The sequence below is a fragment of the Oncorhynchus keta genome, chromosome 2 (assembly GCF_023373465.1).
Source record: "Oncorhynchus keta strain PuntledgeMale-10-30-2019 chromosome 2, Oket_V2, whole genome shotgun sequence".
NCBI lineage: Eukaryota > Metazoa > Chordata > Actinopteri > Salmoniformes > Salmonidae > Oncorhynchus > Oncorhynchus keta.
The window spans coordinates 20,357,916-20,363,895 of NC_068422.1; positions in this window are offsets into that span (position 1 = coordinate 20,357,916).

Below are 5,980 nucleotides of genomic sequence, written 5' to 3' on the forward strand. Positions count from 1 at the left end.
GCGGCGGTAGACCGCAGCAATAAATATATGCATATCTTGCCTTGTGGCCACTTCTATAACCAACAGCTCAACAGAGATGTTAAGAGAGCATGATGCCATGAGAGAAAATCTTACATAAATACTCACCCCTCCCTCTTTTCTTTGTCTATCACATCTGAAGATGTTGTAGTCCGTAATGGCAACGTCCCTATCCATTATCTAATTATTCAACCAGTTCTCTGAGATAACCAGAACGTCTGGGCTAGTGTCATGTGGATGTCATTGGATGTGAAACTGAGAATCGAGACTGGCCTGTAGTTCCCAGGCTTGGTCTTACGCCGCGTCTTGTGCAAAGGCATTACTTTTGCCATTTTCATGTAAATGTACCTTGATAGAGAGAGAGGGTAATGACATGAGTAATCCATGGGTCAATTTGAACAAATTCGAAACACTTTGAAAGGAGAAATAGTTTGGTTGGGCCCCTAACTTGGTGTAGTAGTTCTTGACTTGGTCAGTCCCAACCAAACCAGTGGTCTTGGGTAAGTTGTCAACCATATTACTGGCAACTGAATAAAAATGAGTTAAATTCATTAGGCACCCTTTTTGGGTTGGAAACCATCTCGCCCAACACAATACTAATGGATTGGTAATTAGTTCCAATAATTCCAATAATGATATCCATAGCTTTTTGGGTTTGTTTAGGGAAGCACAACGTTGCTTTTATCCCTACCAGCTCTCACAGTCGTACCTTAGAATTAGATGTTCATCCATGTTTCTCAAACGTCAACATTTCAAAGTTGTTCCCAACATCACATTTTGAAGTGGTTCAGGTTAAGTTTAGACATGAACTCCAAATTATTAAGGTTAGGCATGTACAGCACCTTTGCAACACTGAAACCTACTTGAAGGTAACAGCACTCACTGTTGCCCCTAGTGGTCGGGTTCCACATCATCTTCCAACGTCCTCAGTCATGGATGGACGTCAAATACTGACTTGTATCATGGGTGACCTGGCTGTTTTCTCAATACAGCTAACAACAACATTTATAACGAGGGATACAGCAGAGATAGTGCTGTAACCTGGTCTGAAACCTGGCTGTTTTATCAATACAGCTAACAACAACATTTATAACGAGGGATACAGCAGAGATAGTGCTGTAACCTGGTCTAAAACCTGGCTGTTTTCTCAATACAGCTAACAACAACATTTATAACGAGGGATACAGCAGAGATAGTGCTGTAACCTGGTCTGAAACCTGGCTGTTTTATCAATACATCTAACAACAACATTTATAACGAGGGATACAGCAGAGATAGTGCTGTAACCTGGTCTAAAACATGGCTGTTTTATCAATACAGCCAACAACATCATTTATAACTAGGGATACAGCAGAGATAGTGCTGTAACCTGGTCTAAAACCTGGCTGTTTTATCAATACAGCTAACAACATCATTTATAACGAGGAATACAGCAGAGATAGTGCTATAACCTGGTCTAAAACCTGGCTGTTTTATCAATACAGCTAACAACATCATTTATAACTAGGGATACAGCAGAGATAGTGCTATAACCTGGTCTAAAACCTGGCTGTTTTATCAATACAGCTAACAACATCATTTATAACTAGGGATACAGCAGAGATAGTGCTGTAACCTGGTCTAAAACCTGGCTGTTTTATCAATACAGCTAACAACATAATTTATAACGAGGGATACAGCAGAGATAGTGCTGTAACCTGGTCTAAAACCTGGCTGTTTTCTCAATACAGCTAACAACAACATTTATAACGAGGGATACAGCAGAGATAGTGCAGTAACCTGGTCTGAAACCTGGCTGTTTTATCAATACATCTAACAACAACATTTATAACGAGGATACAGCAGAGATAGTGCTATAACCTGGTCTAAAACATGGCTGTTTTATCAATACAGCCAACAACATCATTTATAACTAGGGATACAGCAGAGATAGTGCAGTAACCTGGTCTGAAACCTGGCTGTTTTATCAATACATCTAACAACAACATTTATAACGAGGAATACAGCAGAGATAGTGCTATAACCTGGTCTAAAACCTGGCTGTTTTATCAATACAGCTAACAACATCATTTATAACTAGGGATACAGCAGAGATAGTGCTATAACCTGGTCTAAAACCTGGCTGTTTTATCAATACAGCTAACAACATCATTTATAACTAGGGATACAGCAGAGATAGTGCTGTAACCTGGTCTAAAACCTGTCTGTTTTATCAATACAGCTAACAACATAATTTATAACGAGGGATACAGCAGAGATAGTGCTGTAACCTGGTCTAAAACCTGGCTGTTTTCTCAATACAGCTAACAACAACATTTATAACGAGGGATACAGCAGAGATAGTGCAGTAACCTGGTCTGAAACCTGGCTGTTTTATCAATACATCTAACAACAACATTTATAACGAGGGATACAGCAGAGATAGTGCTATAACCTGGTCTAAAACATGGCTGTTTTATCAATACAGCCAACATCATCATTTATAACTAGGGATACAGCAGAGATAGTGCTGTAACCTGGTCTAAAACCTGGCTGTTTTATCAATACAGCTAACAACATCATTTATAACGAGGAATACAGCAGAGATAGTGCTATAACCTGGTCTAAAACCTGGCTGTTTTATCAATACAGCTAACAACATCATTTATAACTAGGGATACAGCAGAGATAGTGCTATAACCTGGTCTAAAACCTGGCTGTTTTATCAATACAGCTAACAACATCATTTATAACTAGGGATACAGCAGAGATAGTGCTGTAACCTTGTCTAAAACCTGGCTGTTTTATCAATACAGCTAACAACATAATTTATAACTAGGGATACAGCAGAGATAGTGCTGTAACCTGGTCTAAAACCTGGCTGTTTTATCAATACAGCTAACAACATCATTTATAACTAGGGATACAGCAGAGATAGTGCTGTAACCTGGTCTAAAACCTGGCTGTTTTATCAATACAGCTAACAACATCATTTATAACTAGGGATACAGCAGAGATAGTGCTGTAACCTGGTCTAAAACCTGGCTGTTTTATCAATACAGCTAACAACAACATTTATAACTAGGGATACAGCAGAGATAGTGCTGTAACCTGGTCTAAAACCTGGCTGTTTTATCAATACAGCTAACAACATCATTTATAACTAGGGATACAGCAGAGATAGTGCTGTAACCTGGTCTAAAACCTGGCTGTTTTATCAATACAGCTAACAACATCATTTATAACTAGGGATACAGCAGAGATAGTGCTGTAACCTGGTCTAAAACCTGGCTGTTTTATCAATACAGCTAACAACAACATTTATAACTAGGGATACAGCAGAGATAGTGCTGTAACCTGGTCTAAAACCTGGCTGATGTACATTTAGAATACATTTCACAGATAACAAAGATCTTAGCTGAAAATGTATCAACTATTCTAATATTTTAACTAGCTAAGAAAGTTTTTGAAATAGGGCAATAGTTATTTAGGCCACTAGTAACCGGAAGGTTGCGAGTTCAAACCCCCGAGCTGACAAGGTACAAATCTGTCGTTCTGCCCCTGAACAGGCAGTTAACCCACTGTTCCTAGGCCGTCATTGAAAATAAGAATGTGTTCTTAACTGACTTGCCTGGTTAATTAAAGGTAAAAAATAAAAATAAACTTCTGTGAAGGGGGAGTACATGGGCCGCCTTCCAAATCTTGGGGATAGTGCTATATATAATCATCAGGTAAAAACATATTGGTTAGTGATTCTGCACTCGGGGTGGCAGTGAACTGCAGCAACAATATTTCAAGCATATGTGGATTTGTTAAAACATACATTTTATGAAATGCATCTACTAACGTTTATCTCCCCCCAAAAAATCATCCCGAGATAAAATTATGATAAAAAGCATCACTTATTCCATTCTTCTCAGTTATGATGCCAAAGAGTCTCCAATGCATTGTGTTGTGTCTACAATCCTAGGTTTCGGTACGTTGGTGGCTGTGTGACAGGTAGATTCTGCCTTTGTCAACGTGTTTTTGTCTTGCCAACGCATTGAGATGTTCTTAAATGCAAAACATTTATCTGCAGCATCTTTAAGTTGTCTTATACGAATGTACACTAGAGTTCTACAGAGGAGTTTCCTAGACTGGAGCGAGTTACAAATGTTTTGGCCTCTCTCTAAGACCTCTCCTCCCTCTTTGCTCTCTCCCTTTCTCTCCCCTTCTCTCTCTCCACTCTCTCTCCGCCTCTCCCCAGAGTGCTGTCAGAGGTCTGTGTGGAGGCTAGAAATCGCCCCCTGTCCCGGCCGCTCCAGTATTATTGATAAACGTTTATTGTGCGGCAGGCCACTGTGAGTTGTGGGTAAGTCCAGGCGGAATGCTCTGGTGGCAGCATCATTTTTCTTGGTGACAGCCCCAGAGGGAGAGTCTTTTCCCCATTCTTCTTCTTTTAACTGGCATCTCTCTAGAAACCAACTCCCTAAGAATGGCTGCTTTTTGAGAGACACACATATGTTTCTGTGCATGGCGTGCATATTAGTGTAAATCATTGTGTGCATGCATTGTGTGTGTGCTTGCGTGCGCATGCATTCATGTGTCAGAATTTGCTTGCATGCAAACGTGTGTGTTTAGTAGGTTATCCGTGGCTCTTTTCATTGAGTTACATTTGATTAATCACAATTAGTCCATTTTTCCTCTACTCTGAATAAAAAAGACCAATGCATTTCAGTGTCTTAAGTTCTGCATCAGATAACATTGAGATGGACTTTCACCTGATGACAGTGTGTGCAGGGGGAAGAATCACAATCTAGCATTGTGTCAAAAGGCTCATATTTGAGCACAGACTTAATTTTCTGTCTCAATGCTCCTGGAGAGACTGTTGTCGCCGAAGGCAACCAAAGACAGAGGGTATTGTGGACCGGCGGAACACTGGATTCAGCGACAGTTGCTTTTTGGATAGACATCTAGAGAGACAGGCGGACAGAAGGACAGACGGACGGACAGACAGCAGACAGACAGACAGGCAGACAGACAGGCTGACAGACAGACAGGCAGACAGACAGGCTGACAGACAGATGGACAGGTGGGCAGACAGGTGGAAAGATTGGACAGAGAGACAGACCGACGGACAGTCAGGCAAACATTTAGAGGTGTCTGTATGCATCCTCAGTAGAGTCAGTAGAGTCTTCCTCTCTCTCTCTCTGTCTCTGTCTCCCTGATTTATTGACCAGTCTGTCTCTACCCTCAGCCCTAAGCCCTCGGCCTGGCCCCTGTGTGTGCGTGTGTGGTGTGTGTGTATCCTCTCCAGGTCTTTCTCTCTCTGTCTGTCGTATTGACCAGTCTGTCTAGGCCCTCTACCCGCTCTGTTCTCAGTCAGCCCATGCATCACAATACCACGTAACTGTCCTTCAGGGAAAGACCTGGCCCTGAGTGGGGCACAGGGGACAGATTTAACGTTGACACACACCTAGTTAGATCACAGAGGTCAGACAGCCGCGCTCGTTACCTGCCTGGTCTGTCCCTGTAATGGACCCTCCAGCGTCAGGGGGGAAGGAGATGTGTGTCGCGCAGCCGACCTTTGCCAATTTGGAAAATAGCGTTTTGGCTTGTCCAATGGGAGTCCTCAGGCTTTCTGCGATATGATTGGAGGATGGCCTTGGGACTGTCTCTGTCTTGTTTCTCTCTCTCTCCTGATTGGTTGCCCTCACTGTCTGTAACTCCAGTGTATTTAAAAACACTTACCTCACCCCCTCTAAACTTTAGGCCATCAACTCTATAAGCACTTCAACATTTCCTATATAACAGATCCTGTAGGTCTCTGCTTGCCTACAGTAGGTGTGTATATTTTTGTGGGGTAAATTGCTAATCCTACTCCCCACCACATTTCTCTCATAATGCAGTTCCACTAGCCAAAAGCCGCTCACTCATGAAACACTATTGTGTGTCCAATTTGTTGTGTTTCTTTCACACAGGGAGTGACGTTGGTTGGCCAACG